The sequence below is a fragment of the Cupressus sempervirens genome, chromosome 4 (genome assembly GCF_028749045.1).
Source record: "Cupressus sempervirens isolate cs-2001-9-10 chromosome 4, ASM2874904v1, whole genome shotgun sequence".
NCBI classification, from domain to species: Eukaryota; Viridiplantae; Streptophyta; class Pinopsida; order Cupressales; family Cupressaceae; genus Cupressus; species Cupressus sempervirens.
Window position 1 is genome coordinate 794,993,189 of NC_143121.1, and position 19,869 is coordinate 795,013,057.

The window sequence follows — 19,869 nt, forward strand, 5'->3', positions numbered from 1 at the left end:
ATCACCATAACAACAACATACACACAATGAGATGACCAATGCTAAACCATCTCTCAAATGAACCCTCTAGAACTAACTCATGTATAATATATGAAGATTGATATCCATGAAAGAACAACATAAATATAATGCACCCAATAGAAATAATGGACTATACCTCTCAAGTAGTAAACTATAGAGTAGAAGCAAAGAATCTAAGAAATGATCAATGTAATCAATGTACTCAAAACCAAGAAACTAAACCAAGATCAATGTCAAAGTTCCAACCATGGCCTCATGAACATAAATATGAAAACACAATCTAAACCATCTCAACCAAAGAGATAACATTCTCCATATGAACATACTATAATATATCAAAATTCTAAACATGTATCAAGAGTATATCATGACATAATAATAAAATCAATCTAACACCAAGGATAACATGTCAAATGAAAGAATAAACCACACCTTTTCCAAGAATCCCATTAGAGCTCAAGATATAGCCATCTCCACAGACTATGAAGAAAAATATCCACACATGAGGAAAATAACCAAGAACCCCATGAGTCCTCAAGATCCAACTATATTCACGCACCATGAAGATAACTAGTGTGACATACATATGTCAAAGATGCTTCTACAACATCACAATCTAAGACAAACCTCCAACATCTATAAACACTCAATGAATATATCAATGCAGAAAAATCCCACTCAACCATGGTACTAAGTCACCCATGGCATCATAAAATCCATCTCCTATATGATTTTCTAGATCTATACTCACACAACCATAGTGTTAGTACCAAGTGAAACTAAGATCTCAAAACAAAAGAAGATACAAACCAAACTAGGAACTAATCCTACATGTTCACAAACTCTCAATAAACCATATATGTAATATTTCCATGACATCATGATGAAAACCATCCTTTAACCATTAGAATCAACCAAGGAATAAAACCATCAAATATCTCAAAATGTACATCATGAGCTCCTCAAAGAAGCCAAATAACCATGATCCTCAACCAAGAAGATATATACCACAATAACCAAATTAAGAATCAAAATTTATGAGCACAAATGAATTTCTTGTATGTCCAATCATGTTATGAAAAAATCAATGAAAAAATGATCACATCCATGAACCAAGAAACTAAATCTTATTGCATCAAACTTGTTAGCATAAAATAGTCAACCACAATCCTCTACCATGACTATACCTAGTAACAAAATCTCATCCTTTCTCCATGAAAATAAATCATCAAATCATGTGACTTAGATCATAGACAACCCAAATCCAAGCCATAAATTTGAATATGCACTAATAATGAAAGATCAATGGGCAAGGACAACCCATATCCAAGTCATAAATGCAACCTACAAGTATAGATTGCTTACAACACTACACAACTTGTAGACCCAAGAAGTCATCATACATATCCAAACCAAATATTAATAACCTTATCATCATGAAACCAATCTGAAATATGAAATGAGTATACAATTACATCAAATCTAAATCTCCAAACTATAGAATGTCATAAACTCATTATGTTACCATAGTTAATATATATCATAAACCATTTAGATTAATATATCACCAAATAAATCATGCAAAACTTACACCAAATCTAAACAAATATATAGAGCTCTCCAAGAGCTTCTTGTTGACTATTTTGAAACCCAAAATCTAATTATGTATGCCCAAGTTATGCCTAAAATTGTACTCAAAATAAACAATATCAGACTTTCAAGCTCTTGTAACATGACATAATGGCAAAAACATAGAATAAAATATACACTAAGTTGTAGTGCTTTTAATTATCTTTTCAATGATTGTAAGAAATCCAAAATTTGATATCTTGAGTGAAAGTTATGGTCATTTTACCAAGACAGTCATTTTACCATTTTCACTATGATTTTGTTCACTTTTTTTTATGAAACTTCTAATGAAATTAAATTTGAGTACCATTATGAGATGAAGCTAAAAACCTTTGTGTTTTTCTCTCCACATGGAAAAACTAGGGCATATAATATATCAAAATTTATGGAAAATTCAACCATGATCCAATGATGATGTCTATTCTTTCCTAGGAGGTCATTTCTAGAAGCTCCTTGCTAATACCTTCATTTAAATGAAACATCCAAAAAAATGCATTTGACCAAAAAATTCAAATTTCCAAAATCTCCCAACATCCCATCATAAAAAAAACCTAAAACCCTCAAATATTTAATAAATAACATATGGAACCCATATATTTTTCCCTTTCTGTCATTCTATTATGCATTCCCATGGGTTCCATCTAGGGTTACAAGAATAAAACCTTAGCTTTGATACCACATACAAGGAAACATGAAACAAAATATATAATTGTTTCCAAATAATCCATAATACATCTAAAATAAATAAGCAATTCAAATCCACATGCAAGAGAAAAGACAACATAACTAAAAAATTTGTGACACAATATATACCCTAGGAAACCCTCACTAATGAAAAAAAAACTAGCCTTCAAAAGCATCAATCACCATGCATTATTCAGTAAAACCACCATTGTAATACAACCATGGAAGCCTTCAAAGCCATAGCCATAACCAAGCAATTTTTGTGAACAAGCATGAATCCACATCCAAAATCTCCCAACATCCCATCATAAAAACAAACCTAAAGCCGTCAAATATTTAATAAATAACATATGGAACCCATAGATCTTTCCCTTTCTTTCATTCTCTTATGCATTCCTATGGATTCAATCTAGGGTTACTAGAATAAAACCTTAGCTTTGATACCACATACAAGGAAACATGAAACAAAATATATAATTGTTTCCAAACAATCCATAATACATCTAAAATAAATAAGCAATTTAAATCCACATGCAAGAGAAAAGAAAACATAACCAAAAAAATTGCAACACAAGATATAACCTAGGAAACCCTCACTGATGAAAAAAAAACTAGCCTTCAAAAGCATCAATCACCATGCATTATTCAGTAAAACCACCATTGCAATACAACCATGGAAGCCTTTAAAGCCATAGCCATAACCAAGCAATCCATGTGAACAAGAATAAATCCACACATCCCATGTCATGTTTCCAACCTTCACAAATACTCCATTGGCTGACCTATTAAGCCTTGTCTTGCTTGACTTTCTTTTTTTCCTTTTTCCTCTTTGTCTTGTCTCTATAACTACCCTCATGGCTATTTAGATAGTAGAAAGTTCCACAAAATTACCAAGTGTTATTATATAAGCCATGTCCTACCTAACCCATTTACCTCACATTTAATATTGGACATTTATTTCCTTTCCCCAATACTAAATAATGACATCAAATATTATCAAAATATTACAAAATTACTCATCAAGTATATCCCATGAGAATGTCTACATGTTTCATGCCCATCTAGATGCTTCTAGATACAATATTAAATAATAAAATATAATAATATTATGCAATGTGTACAAGACCCATAATCTCAACACACTCATATAATCAATGAATTAAACTCCATTTTTGTCAATCATTTCTTGCTGATAGCATGTTCCTTTGATAACAATTGAAGTAGTTGGATAAGATTATTTTTCATCATCTATGGTTGGTTTTGGCAACGTGAATTTTCTTTAGTCCATCTAAGAAGATATTAGTGCACACCTTCTATATTATTAGGATTGGAAACCACAACATAAGTATCGTTTGTACATGAACACATGAATGTGGATTAGATATATATATATAAATTAATTTAACTTCATTAATCTACATGATAAATCACTTTATATTTTAATAGAAAAGTCTAATTAATGTACAAATGTATGTATGTAAGTATATATAATACATGTGCATGCACAATAACACACACTTGTAAATACTAAATCAGAGACATGTTCATAATCAACATCATATACAAGATGATGAATAACTAGGTTTTCATCATCTTCTATAACATGAGAATATCTAAATATATATTTCAAATTCCACCCTAAACAATATCCATTTGCAACATTATTTCATTGACCCGTTGTATCATTTTTAGCACAGTCATCGAAAGACATGATTTATCTCTTACTTGAATCATTTTGAGGCTTATGTTATATTGTAGTCATTACTTGATTCATATTTATTATTCCAAAAATGGGTTGACAATTATGTGGATTAGATTGATCAATATATGTCAAGCATGTACACAAAAATATGTTATTAAACTATCTAGATCAACAATAGAGAGGAAGAAAATTACTATGTATAGAAAGGCAAAATTAATAAAAAAAGAGAACTCTTTCTATAAAGTATCTAAATGAATTCAACACTTTTTATCTTTCACTTCCCAAAAATTACATTTGCTGTATTTTGTGTCCTAGCTAGCAACATGAGATTGACACTATTCGACAATTATATTTGAATTTTCTACCACATTATCTACCAAAAGAATACAAATGAGCTTCATTAAATATTAAAAAAATGAAAACCAATGTCTTTCTACTTTGAAGTCCATGTTGTCAGAGTGCATGCTTTACACATGCTCCTACTCCATTATGCTCTCTTTTTCCATGTCCACTTTCAAAAAAGTTCCAAATGAACTTAACATTGCAACTAGTACTATGTTGTATTACTAATTAGGTAAATGATTTTGTAGATTTAAGTTATCCTTCAATTTACAAATTTGTCAATATATAATATTTAAATACATAGATGTATAAACATCAAGATAAATTCAAATTTCAAATGACATAAATTAAAAAGTGAACTTTAAAAAGCTAGCTCATACATATGTAACTTACCTGTATACTTGTTAGACCAAATCCAATGTTGTGAAGCATTTATCCCATGTTAGACAAGATCATAAGAAACATTTGAAAAAATACCACATAGTTCCTATCATGTACCCTATCATCACTAATATAGAAATGCACCTCCTTAATGATAATGTGGTCATCCAAAGTACTTTCTACTCCATCTAGATCAAATTGTGCATGTTTGTAAGTCACTTGTACAAATATTGAAATTTGTTCAGAATAAAAATATGTTCTTGAACCTATGATTGAGGGGGAAATGTGTAGTTCTCAGAAAAAAATACAATTGAAAGAATACAAGTAGGTGGGAAATAATTTTTAGATTCATGAAACTATTTGTCTTGCAATCGTTCACCACGATAATGTTGAATATGTGGATAAATCATAGTATGAAATGTAGTCACAAACTCAAGGTAGAGCAATCCACTCTCCTATACATTCTTTTTTGGTTCTTGTCCACTCTTTGTTTTATATGTCTTGTACTCAAATCTCTTCCACACAACTAACTTTGTAACATCAATATTCTAAGATTGAAATAGAAATTTTTGTGAATGTCCACAATGAATGCATTCACCTTTTATGCATTAGATCTGCATCATCTAATTTATCAAATAGAATGCACTTCAAAAATTGTGTCATACCTCTAGGGTCAACCACATCTTTATTAACTTCTACTCTAACATTTTTATATTCATAATATTCATACTATTTAAAAAACATTTCATTAGTTTACATCATCTTGAAATTCCTATCAGAAATATGACATTTTGGTCATTGAAGTTTATCAATTTTAGTGTTGTTAACCTTTTCCTTTATAAAACTATGAAAAATAATTGTGTTGTAACTCTTGAGCGAGATGATAAGCCCTTAATCCTAGTTACTTTGAGCATTTGTGTTTTTTTGGGTATTTTGAAGTTATTTTGTAGGAGACATGGCTGGAGATTGTTAGAGTAAATAATTAATAATTAATTATTTATTCTATTTACTTAAGCTTACTTAGGTAAATACATTTTATTTATTAGTTGTAGTCTAGGATTTTGTTCTCTCCTAAGTCATACTTATCCTCTCACCTTGTTCGAGGACTTTCCACCTTATATGGATGTATGCTTAGTTGTCACACTTATCTCCTAGCTTCTTCTAGCTTGTTCTAGGAGATTCCTAGAGCTCTTTATATTTGGTCTCCCTCATTGTATTTTTATCACAACACATTCTTATTGTAAATACATATTTTTTTGTATTTGCATACTTGTTGTCTCTCATGTTGATTTAGAGTTTTTCCCTTGCTCCATGTTCTTCCTTCCTTGGCTTCCCTTTAATATCTTTTCACAAGCAGGTGATCTTAGGCATCTTAGAAGTTGGATTTCATCAACTCCAACATGGTATCAAAGCCTTCCTACTGCTGCTTCATTGAAAATTTTTTGAAGCCATGATTTAGAGTCACAAATTCTAGTTTGTTTGTGCATTTTTCTTCAAATTAGGGGATCAATAATTTTTTGAAGCACATTGAGCCCAAACAGACACCACCATTGGATTCAAAAGGTGCTTTTCAACTAGGATACATATAAAATTCATCAATTTTGGAGATAGGGCTCTGGGAGGCAAAAATTATTAGTCCAGGGGGATTTCGTACGGTCGTACGAACAATTTTCATTCAAAATAAATAAAAAAATTTGCCACCATGCTACCGAGTGGCCACCTGCATGCTACCATAGGGCCACTGTCGCAGTAGCACCATGGCTCGGCCACTACCCACGAACCACCCTGGCGCCGCCCCTCCTACACCTCTGCCCCATCTGCAACCTCCCAGTACTGCTCCCTCTAGACCTCTCTCGGCTGCGCAGCTCAACCCGCTACTCCTACTTCACTCCGGCCCCAGACATATGTCTTTGCTATAGGTTGGTCTAGTTTAGCCCATCATCAGCTCTTGGTTAGTAGCATATTCAATAGCCCAAAAACATGTAAGCAATTTCTGCCACTTGGCACCTTGTGGGGGTGACACATGGCACATTGCCACGTGGCCACTGCTACATCACCTACCACATCAAATTTTTCCACACGACTATCATGTGGACCTACCACATTATCTCTTTTTTGTTATGATGGTTGCCTGGCCTTCAAATTTTTGCTTGTGAATTGCTGACATCAGCATGATGTCAACACTACATCATCCTTCCTCTTGCACTCTCCAAGGGTCATTTTGGACCTACTTTTAGTTTTTTGGCCATAACTTTTGCATACAGAGGTATTTTTCGATCCAAAAGAAGTGTCAAAAAGCTAGTTCCAAGATGAAGACATTAGTATAGGTATTTTTAGGTTTTGATGCCTTTTTTTGCTGCCCATTTTTTTAGCTAAAGTCCAAAGTTGTGTTTTTAACTTCGACAAGCTTTTCTTTTGTGTCCCATGCCATTTTTTGAAAACTTTATATTTTTGGAAAGCTGGTTTTGTCGCCTTTTCAAAAATATGGTCCTTCTCCTTAGATTTTGGCCCATGCTCTTTCTATCATATTTTTGGTATTTTTTCTATATGGTGGATATCTTTAGTGTTTTAGGCGCGAGGATCATTTTCCTGGCATGGTTTTCTTTGTTTTGGGCTATACTATGTTTTGTATCAACTTTTTTTTAGTTTTGATTATTATAACTATCATTTTGAAGCACTTTTATGTATTGCACTAAGATAAAGTGCCACTTTTGCATTTCAGGTTCATGAATGTTGTTTTTGAGTCAGTTGTACTTGCACTATTTTTATAAAGCACCATGGGGGGGATAGTTGTTTTCTATTTTAGGCATTTTCTTATTGTCATGTGAGTGTCCCTTCCATGACAGTAGCCCCATGTAGTGTCAGTGTGATCTTATCTTTATAGGTGTTTGTACCTCTTCCTCTCTCGTCATTCGTGGTTCATTTGCAGGAGACTTTGGCCCACCTTCTCAGTTGCCTGTCATCTCACCCCATCTGCATTAAGGGTGGGTTATGCTATTGTTCTAATTCATCTATGATTTGATGGTTCATTAGTGTGAGCTATGTATTCAATGGTTGATCCTATATACAAGCTGATTATAGTGGCTGGCTACCTATGCATTTTGGTGAGATGGATCATTTACCATATAGACAAGCTCGGTTTGTGCCTTCTTCTTCCATGGAGGTTCTTCAAATTAGTATTTTTCTTTCTAATGTTAGATTTTTTGTAGCTTCTTCATGTGTTAGTGATGTTTCTTCATGATCACTCTTTGTTCTTGTTTTAGGGGACACTCCCCTAGTTGGAGGCTTCTTCAGCTCTTCGCTAGGTTCTTACCTCTTTTTGGGTGAGGGTTTTTTCCACGTGGTTTTCTCTCTTTCCCTATTTATAGAGGTTGCATCTTTTGCATTTGTACATGGGTACCTAACATGGCCTTATTGTCGAGACCCATTCTACATTTCTTAGTTTTGTGAGCTTAACGCATTTCCCTAAGTTGCACTTAAGGGGGAGTGTTAGAGTAAATAATTAAATATTTATTATTTATTCTATTCACTTAAGCTTACTTAGGTAAATGCACTTTATTTATTAGTTATAGTCTAGGCACTTGTTATAAGTTGTTGACAATATGAGAGTTTTTTCTCTCCTAAGTCATACTTATCCTCTCACCTTGTTCGAGGACTTTCCACCTTATGTGGATGTATGCTTAGTTGTCACACTTATCTCCTAGAATCTTCTAGCTTGTTATAGGAGATTCTTGGAGCTCTTTATATTTGGGCTCCCTCATTTTATTTTCATCACAAAAACACATTCTTATTGTAAATACATATTTTCTTGTGTTTGCATACTTGTTGTCTCTCATGTCTGTTTAGGGTTTTTCCCTTGCTCCACGCTTGTACTTCCTTGGCTTCCCTTTGATAGCTTTTTGCATGTAGTTGATCTTGGGCATCTTCGGAGTTGGATTTTATCAACTCCAACAGAGATGACACAAAAATTTTCCAACAAGAACCATCTATTAATGGACAAAACTATCATGTTTGGAAAAGAAAAATGAAGACCATAGTGATAGAAAATGGCTTGTGTGATCTTGTGAAGAATTGTTTCATAGATACCATAGATCCTTTTTAGTTTTCTACACTCACAAAACTTAGAAGACTTAGTTGAGATAGAAAAGAAGAAAAGATTCTTAGGGCATGACTATCATTGAAGTAGCCTTGGTAGAGGCCTTGTTTTCTAGAATAGTATAAATCAATTATTCCAAAGAAGCTTGGAATATTCTTGAGACAATACTCAAAGGAACTAATCCAGTTCATGTCATGAAATTTTAAATGCTTCAAAAAGAGTTTGAATCTCTTCTTATGAAATATTATGAATTTTTTTTAGAGTTTAGCACTAGAGTCTCCACTTTGATAAACTAGCTCAAAGATAATGGAGAAGAAACTGAAGAAAAAGGATTAGTGTAAAAGATCTTGAGGATTTTACCTCAAAAATTTGATATTTTTGTGATTTGTATTGAAGAATCTAAATATTTGTCCTTGCCAATAGTTGATGAGTTGATGTGATTTTTCTGTTCTCATTAGCATCACATTAGTAGATCTACAAATTCCTCTAAAGAGATCATTTTTAGAGGTCAAGGCAGTGCAAGAGGTAGGGGGAGAAGAAAAAACTTAGGATGTGTTTCTAGAGGAAAAAGGATGTGGTAGCTCTAGACAAAGAAATGTTGGAGTTATTAGCCATTAAGGAGCAAGAAACTCACAAAATAGACCTTGAGTAGGAAGAAGAAATAGCATCTCTAATAAGAGAAATATTGAATATTATTATTGCCACAAGTTTACCCATTATGTAAATGAATGCTGGAAGAAATAAAGTGATCAACCACAACAAAGTGCTAATATATTTGATGTAAATGTTGGAGAGAGAAGCAATAATACAAACTTCATGATGTGCAATATTAATGAAGAAGGAAGCCCTAAAGTTTGGTATTTGTACAATATCTATAATAGCCACATGCCTAGCAATAAAAGTATATTTTGTTTCATTGATAATAATTAGTCTAAAATTAAGATGCAAAATAATGGATTTATTCCTATTGTCAGCAATGGATATACTATGATCCATAGAAGGCAAGGAGAGAAGAAGTTTTTTTAGAATGTTTATCATGAGAAAGATGGGAGAAAGAAAGTTTAGAAGTTCATGAAAGCCAACCTCATAGTGTACCAAGATCACCTGCATGCAAATAACCTCTCGAAGAGAAACTAGATGAGGAAGGAGTAGGAGCTTGGAAAAACTAAATAAACTTGAGAGAAAAATATTCCAACAAAGAAAAATGAATTATCTATACAATATTCTCACTGCCAATGTGTTATATAATATAATGAGAGAGCTCAAATATAAAGGCCTCAAGGAATCTTCTAGAAGAAGTTAGAAGATACTAGAAAATAAGCATGACAGCTAAGAATATGTCCACAAAAAGTGGATTACCCTCCAAGTAGGTGAAAGGATAAGTATGACAAGGTGTTGACAACATGTACGCAAACTTCTATGTCATCAACAAGTCAACACATAAAAGGATGCTAACTCCTAGGTGACTACTAACATCTAATGCATTTAACCTAAGTAAACTTAAGTAAAAGCATAAATAATAATAAATAATTATTTACTCTAACACCCCCCCTTAAGTGCAACTTAGAGGAATGCACTCAAGCTCACAAAAGCTAAGATGAAATGAAGAATGGGTCCCAAAAACAAAACCATGTTAGGTACCCATGAACAAGTGCATAAGAAATGCAATACAATCTCTATAAACCAGAGATAAAGGAGAAAACCTAGTGGGAAAAACCCCTCTCCAAAAAGAGATAGAAAAAACCTAGTGAAGGACTGAATAAGCCTCCAATTAGAGGAATGTCCCAAAAAATAGGAACAAGAAGATCCTGAAGAGTATCACTGAAGCATGAAGAAGCCACAAACTCTATCACAAAGAAACTATCAATCTAAATAACCTCCATGGAAGAAGAAGGCACAAAATGAGTGTCTATATGGTAGATGATTCATCTCATCAAAATGCATAAGTAGCCAACCACTGTAATTTCCTAGTATATACGATTAGGTACTAAATACATAGCTCACACTAATGAACCATTAAACCAAGGAAGCATTAGAAACAATAGAATAACCCCCCCCTTAATGTAGACAATGTGAGGTGATAGGAAACTAACAAAGTGGGCCAAAGTCCCCTACAAAAAGAACAAGGAACAACAAGAGAGAGTGATAGGTACAAACACCTATAAAGGCATGTGTCACCAACACATCATGGGGCAAAAAGGAAGAGGGTACAAAAGTTGCAAACAACTATACCTCCATGACACTTTATAAATATAGTGCAAGTACAACTATCTCAAAACAATGTTCATGAACTCGAAATGCAAGAGTGGCACTTTATCTTAGTGTGTTTGCATAAAGATTCTTACAAATGATATCATTAAGGATTTTCAAGGGAAAAAAGTTGATATAAAAGATAGTACAACAAAAAAAAAAGGATCACATGCCATGAAAATGATCCTCAGACTTGGGACACCCAAGATATTCACCATAGAGAAAAAAAATCAAAAGCATGATAGAAGGAGCATGGGGTACAATCTGAAGGAACTGATAGCATTTCTAAAAAGTAGAAAGAACTAGCTTTGAAAAAATATAATGTTTTTAAAAAATATAGATGGGAAGCACAAGATATGCTTGCCAGAGTAAAAAATAGAACATCAAACTTCAACTACAAAAGTGGGCAACTAAACTACATCAAAACTAAAAAATATCTACACCAATGTCTCCATCTCAGAACTAGCTTTTTAGTGCTTCTTTTGGAATGGAAAAATATCTCTATATGGTCAAGTTATGGCCAAAAAGCTTTGACTAGGTCAAAAAGGACTTTGAAGGGGTGTTGGAAGGTGCTGATGTAGTGTTGATGTCATGCTAATGTCAGTATTTTATGAGCTTAAAATTGATGACCAAGGGGCCATCATAGCTAAAAAAAGTGCCACATGGCATGCCATGTGTTAGGAAGATGACTGTGCGACTAACATGGTAGGGGCCACGTGGAAAATGCCAACATGGCACCTGTGCCACATGGTAGCTAAAAAACTTGCCAAGTTTTTAGGAATCCACATGGGTTGTAGGTGGTAGTAGGGCCACAAGTGGGAAATGGCTACTAGTGGCAATGGACCTAGTATTCGTAGAGACAATGTCACCATGGAAGAGGTGGTGGGATGGAAATGTTGGGGTTGCTGTGGATTGGTAGCCATGCAGTAGTTGCCCCATGGATATGCTACCTACAATGGCTATAAAAAGATGACATGTTGATTGTGTGTGGGTAGGGCCATAGTGGTACAATAATGGTCACCTAACAACTCTACACTATTTTAAAAAATTTCTGCAATAAATGCCAAAAACACCTACATACAGCCTACTGGGGGGCTAAAATTTTTTCCCTAATGCTATGGAAGCCAAAATTCAAAATTTTTATATGAATCTTGACTATAATAGGCTTTCTAAACTCAATGGCAGCATTTATCTACACCCAAAGTTCTTTGAAAAATTGCTCTTCCCCCCGATTGAAGAAGAAAATCACAAACAAACTGGTGTTTGTGTCTCCGAATCACAGCTTCAAAAATCCTTTAATCAATAAGCAATAGGGAGGCTTTGATACCATGAAAAAGTTGATGAAAGCCAACTCTACAGTGTGTCAAGATCACTTGCAGGCAAATAACCTACTGAGGAGAAACTGAAGAAGGAAGAGAACAAGAGCTTGGAGCAATTCAAAAAAGTGAGAAAATATATTTCACAATGAGAAAATGAAAATTCTATACAATATTCTCACTACCAATATCTTATGTAATAGAATGAAAGAGCCCAAATATAAAGACCCCAAGGAATCTTCTAGAAGAAGCTAGAAGATGCTAGGAGATAAGCATGACAACTAAGAATACATCCGCAAAAAGTAGATTACCCTCCAAGTAGGTGAAAGGATAAGTATGACAACGTGTTGACAACACATACACACACTTTTGTGTTGTCAACAACTCAATAGTTAAAAGGATGCTAGCTCCTAGGTGACAACTAATGTCTAATGAATTTAACCTAAGTAAACTTAAGTGAAAGCATAAATAATAATAAGTAATTATTTACTCTAATAAAAAGTTGTTGTAGTAGTCCAAATAAAAACGAATTGGATGTTTCCATTAACAATTGTGACATGTTTCAACTCTCCATCTATTTTTGTACCTCCCAAGAAAGTATGTACAACTATATGAAATAAATTAGATTTTAAAAGAATTATTGAAGACCTCTCGCAGTTATGGCATTAATGGTATGGACATCTTGGTTATGCTAGTTTTAATTTATTATCAAAGAAAAGAATGGTGCATGGTTTGCCAAGTGTTGTAGAATCAAATAGCAAGTGTGAGGCTTGCATTTTGGGTAAGAAACATAGGCTTCCCTTTAATCTAAGTAATTCAACAAGGGTTGGAGCACCATTAGGGTTGGTGCATATTAATTTGGTAACCTCTATGCAATTTACTTCCATAGGAGGGAGTACTTATTTTTTGACCTATATTGATGATTTTAGCCATATAACATGGATAATTTTTTTGAAAAATATATCTAAAGCTTTTGATAAGTTTTTAGATTTTAGAGCCTAGACTAAAAAATAAAATGGGCATTACATCAAAGTCCTAAGCTTAGATAGAGGAATAGAGTATACCAACCAATATTTTTATGAAGTTTTTTTTATGAAAAATGGTATAAGGAAAGAGCTAATAGCAACTTATACTCCACAAAAAAGTGGAGTGGTTGAAAGAAAGAATATATTTATCATTGAGATGGCAAGAAGTATGTTAAAGTAAAAGGGTCCCCTAATTGAATATTGGGGAGAAACTATAGAAATATAATTTTACTTGATTAATAGAAGTCCTAAAAAGGTAATCTATGGTTAGATATCCCTTGAAGTGTGGGCCAAAAATAGATAAAACTTTGAACACTTGAGAGTATTTGGGTGTGTAATATATGTAGACATATGAAAGGAACAAAGAAAAATGTTTGATAAAAAGGGTGAGAAGCGTATTTTCATGTGTTAAATTTTAGAATCTAAGGCATATTGACTATATAACCCACTTACAAAGAAGATCATCATTTCAAATTATGTTGAGTTCATAGAGAATGAGTCATGGGATGGATCAATGGATGAATCATCTAGCACTTTAAATAAAGTTCCTATTATTGATGAAGATGATGACTATGATGATAAAAAAGATGAAGCAACAAAAAAATTTGATGGCTTTAGAGATCTTTAGATTTCTCCTAACAGAAATAGGAAGAAAAGAAAGAAACTAGAGATAACTAGATAGTCATCTTTAGATAGCTCTAGATAGTTCTTGATTATGTTGGAAATTTAAGAGAGTAACTGAGAGGGGAGGGGTGAATCACTTACCAAAAAAAAGCCATGTTCCTTAGATGCCAATACAAACTTCTATTGATTACGTGATAATGAATAGCTTAGTTAACATTAGAAGTTTACTATGACTCAGTTAACAAAGCAATTTTTAGATTCATGCAACTATTTTATCCTTTACTAACTTAGTTGTAGAAAAATAAAGCATAATAAAATAACATGAACATAGATGACACCAAGATTTAATGTGGAAACCCAATTTGGAAAAAACCACTTTGTAACTAGCCATAATAAATTTCCCTCTTTGAAGTGATCCCTATTAGGAGTCAAACCTATTAAAGGTTACCTAATATACTATAAAGTATGACCTTGTTAGAGGATTTGGATCAGCCTATTAGGAGTGGTGTGATTATAAACAAAAAAGGAAGAAAATATGACATTAATCATTTCCTATTTATTTTGATTGATTGTGGAGAGCTACATGTAAAAGAGGTTGGAGGGCTACAAATGAGGTGGATAGCTCTAAACATTGGTTGAGATTAGTGGAGATCAAGGATATCCTTTTCATTCCCTTGTGATCACTACATTTCATTTTCGTGCCCTTGTGATCACTAAATTTTGTTGTTGTGTGCTTATGATCTCTACATTTTTTTGTCATGGCCTTGTGATCTTTGTCCTCTTTCTCCATGATTTCATTGTTGTGCTATGCCCTTGTGATCTCTATGCCCTTGGTCTACAATTTTTCTCAAGAGGAGAAGAGGTACCTATGTAAATATTCTTTTCTTTTCCTTTAAAACATGTCGCTCTTTATGTTTCCCAGCTTGTGATTAGAGAAGCTTCTCTTTGTGTATATGTATGTGTGTATATACATACATATACACACACATATGTGTGTGTGTGTGTGTGTGTCATTGTATATATCTATGCATATATATAAAGATATCTTTTTAAGGTGCTTATTACATCTTAACACAATATAAAAAATGATCTAGCTACATACATATTCTAGAATAATGCAGACCAGGAAAAAATGGCAGAGTTTGCAAGAAATTTTACTAAAATATATCATAGAAGATACTTTTAGAAAGAAACAAACCATAAACTAGTTAACTTGGTCTAGTTTTTGATTAGCTATGTTGATTACAAATTCTTGTAGAACTATCATCAGATTAGGTACAATAAAATGAACAATCAATTGTTCCTAGGTAGCATGATCAACTACAATTTTCTAAGGTGATAAAATTGCATATGAAGATGCATCATTTGCATGTTGAGCATTAGGATAATTCCACAAATTATAATTAATGGGTGGATATAAAGCCTCCATATGATGGCCCAATAATGGAAATAGAGGATGTAACTATGCATGTATTAGCACAGTCTCCCTGTGAGGATCCAAAGTATCTATTGCTATTGTTAGTTTGGGCATCACTATATGATATAGAGTGTTATGAAATATTGAAGCCTATAATAACTTCTACCATGTCTATAGAAAGTTTAGCATATGTTTAAGGTCCCTTGGCTCCCTAGAATTTGTAGCATCAATTCTCATAACTAGAAGAATAACTTCAGTGAAAAGTTGAGAGTAAGGAGTTGAAGGAGCAAGTTCTACTTCTTTGTAAATGCCATAATCATGAGGCTCATTCCATTGAAAAATCCTCTACCATAATGAAATTACCTCTAAACCATGGAAAGGATGTTGAAGTGGTTTTCAACCTTGAAACACTCTATAAAAAATGACAAAGAAAGTGCAGATGTAATACATGAAAAATTGCACAACTTAGTCTTGATATTTGGACTATAAATTCTCAAAGACACTTACAAGTGATTCCATTGTCATATTACCTACCACAATATATTAATGGATTCTATTGATTTCTCCCATAATATCCTATATGTTTTCTAGCTATTGTTTCTATTATGTACTCCCTTTCTAAATTCACTCCTCTTTCTGGCATATTGCCACAAACTCTATCTCGTGCCTTGAATTTTTGTAAAAATTCTAAATATCTGCCTCTACCATATCTAAAATCAACTTCACATTGTGTTTTAACTTTGACATAGGTGTTTGATCCTTAATAGCTTTCATTTCAGTATTCAAGTTTTTAAAATTGGTCAACACCTTCACTTGTAGACCTTTTAGGTCCAACACTTTTTGTACTATTTCAACACCATGTTCATGTTTCTAAGATAATAGTTCTTCAAGTGCATTTTCATGTAAAATATTAATTTTTTTGAAGAATTTTAAACTCTTAGAAAGTGTATTGTTATTTTCTATTAGCATTGACAGGCTTCCTTTGAACAAAATCAAAATGAAGAGGCATAAATGTGTTGGAAATATAACAAGAGTAACTAAGAGGGGAGAGATGAATCCTAGATTCCTTAGATATCATCACCAAGCATAAACTCTGCTGAAACTATTGTCACTCAATCAAGACACAAGCACTCAATTAACACTAATAATATGATGCAACTCAATAAACACTATAATAAAAATTGTTACTCAAAAAATATTGAACATGAAGATATGAAGATATTAACTATGATTAACCTTAGTTAACTTAGTTTCATACACATACAATAAATAGCATGAACACAAGTGATACCAACATTTAATATGGAAACCCAATTTGGGAAAAACTACCAATTGAAACTAGTTGCTATTTTTCACTTTTTTGAAGTGGGACCTATTAGGAGCCAACCCTATTAAAGGTTACGAAACACACTATTAGGTGTGATTTTGTAAGAGAGATTGATCCCTTGTTAGGACTGGCCTTTTTAGAGGTCTTTAGACACTTCAATCTAGAAATGTCACCTTGTTAGAGGATTTGGCAAATAGCTGTTAGGCTAACTTTATTAAGAGATTTGATACACTACTACAATGGTTAGAGAGTAACAATGATATGAATTGATTTTTCATGTAACTATATTGCTGATCTTAGATCTCAATTCTGGCTTGAATACTTGATCCTTCCTAATCAAATTAATCTTTGTATCCCAATAAGGATATTCTTCTTATCCTTCCAATTCACTTCCTCTAAGCATCTTCTTATCTTCCACACATTTTCACACATCTTCAATCCTCAACTTGACCTTATATTATATCATATACATTGTCAAGTTGACTTAAATACAACTTAAAAAAATAATTCTTCATCTCTTTAGTTAGATAGAACCAAAAAAAATATTAAACTCAATATTCCAAAACAAGAAAATTTATGTGATATGACAACCAAACTCACCCTCTTTGACATCTAATGCCAAAGATAATATTCAGTGAATTTCAATGTACCTAATGTACTTATTCATATGTAAACTTCCCTTTCATTAATACATCAACTTGATTGATCTTCAACATGCTCTAGTTGATGCATAACAAAACTTCTTTAATGAGTTTCAGATAAAGGAATAACCCCTAGCTTTTCTCTTAGATACAAAAATGCATCCTTAGGTAATGTCTTGGTGAATATGTTTGCAATTTTTTCTTTAGTATTTACATATTTCTATCTCACCTCTTTGTCTTGTACAAATTCTCTTAGAAATGATATTTTATTGCAATGTGCTTGGTTTTGGTATTCATCATAGGATTCTTTGATATATTAATTGCACTAGTTTTATCACAGAAGATAACTAATGGATCCTTGATCTCTACCTTCATACCTGCCAATAGTTGTTTGAACCAAACAATATTGGAACAATTAACTACTATTGCAACATGCTCTGCCTCTACTATAGGTTGAGATATCCAATTCTACTTCTTACTTATTCAAGATATTAGTCTCTTACTAAGAAAGAATGCCCTAGCACTGGTGCTCTTCTTATCATCAACACTTCCTACCCAATCTGTATCAGTGAAGGATTTCAAGTCTAAGTTGCCTCCTTTCTTGTAACATAATCTATAATCTTCAGTACCCTTCTAATACCTCATGATTCTCTTGATTTCCATCATATGATTTTCTTTAAGATTAGCTAAAAATCTTGCCACCATACTATTGAAATAATTGATTAATTGTGTATTGCCTTTGATTTTACACAAAATTCCATATCATTGTAAGTCAATTTATGCTAAGCGCACTTGGGCTAAAGATTTTTTATATGTCTACCAAGCATTCCAGAGTTCACCAAGTTAAGAAGGTAGTTTCTACCAAGTTCACTCGAGCACTAAAGGAAAGTGTCTAGAAGTTGAGTGTTAACCAGGCTCACTCAATTAATGAAGGAAATTTGGATGAAACTAGTGTTAACTAAGCTCACTTGGTTACCAAAAGAAATCTATGAGTATGCAGTGTTAATTGAGTCCACTTGGTTAACATAGAAAAATCATTTCTGAGTTAGCATCTACAGAGCAGGGTTGACTAATGAAGGATTTTCTTGTTTTGGCATATTGAGTTTAATTAATTTGTTTTTTTGGTTCTAGCCAACTGAGGAGATGAATATTAATTACTCTAAGTTGTATTCTAGCTAACTTGACAATATGAAAGATATAAATGTAAGGTCAAGTTGAGATTAAGAAAGTAAGTGAATGTGTGGAAGATTTGATTATGATAACAAGAAGCAAATCAAAAGCATAATCAAAATATCCTTGTGGAGTTGAAAAGACACATTTGATCAAGAAAGATCAAGTATTCAAGATAGAATTGAGATTTTTAATTAGAAAATTAGTTGCATATGAAATTAGGTCATCTCATTATTACTCTCTAACCATTGTAGCAGTGATCCAAATCTCTTAAGAAAGTTGGCTTGACAACTATTTGTAAGTCCTCTAATAAGGTGACATTTCTATTGAAGTTTCTAAAGACCTCTAACAAGGCCACTCATAATATGGTGATTAAATCCTTAACAAGGTCACACCTAACAATGTGTTTAGAAACCTTTAAGAGGGTTGGCTCCTAATAGGGCTCACTTTAGAAGAGTGAAAATTAGTGACTAGTTACAATTTGTAGTTTTTTCCAAATTTGGTTTCCACATTAAATCTTGGTGTCAAATGTGTTCATGATGTTTCTTTTATGTGTTTAAAACTAAGTTAAAGTACTGTTAATAATAGATAAAATATTAAGATTTTTATGTTAATTATTTATCATGAAAATTCAATAATTACTGAGTTATAACATTTTATGTGTGTTTGTCGAGCATCAACAGAGTTTTATTTTGTACTAACATCTAAGGGATTTGGAATTTATTTTTGTAGTAACTAATTCACCCCTCCCCTCTTAGTTACTCCTCTTATATTTCCAACAATTGGTATCAGATCTTTTGGTGCTTGCAGATAAAGTTTAAAGGACCTAAGCTAAAGATCAAGATGTCTTATAGAAGAGAGATTCCCAAGTTGAATAGAGACGATTTTGTAGTATGGGAAGGACTTATGAGATTACATCTAACAAATATCATTGATTTAGGTTGTAAGTATCTTGATACTAAATATGAGACTCTCACTAGAACATTATCAGTTGAAGATATTGATAAAAAGAAAAATCATAACATCTATTGGAAATATTTAGATAGGCTAGGTTACTGAGAGGGGAGGGATGAATTAGTAACTCTACAAAACTTTTAACTTTAGCTATCCAATTAGTACTTAATCCTTCTCATTTAATCTGATCTTGTAGCATGCATAAGAAACTAAAAACATGAATGCATCCATAACACCTTGACACATAGATTTGATGACCTAGAAACCTTCCAAATGGAAAGTAAAACTAG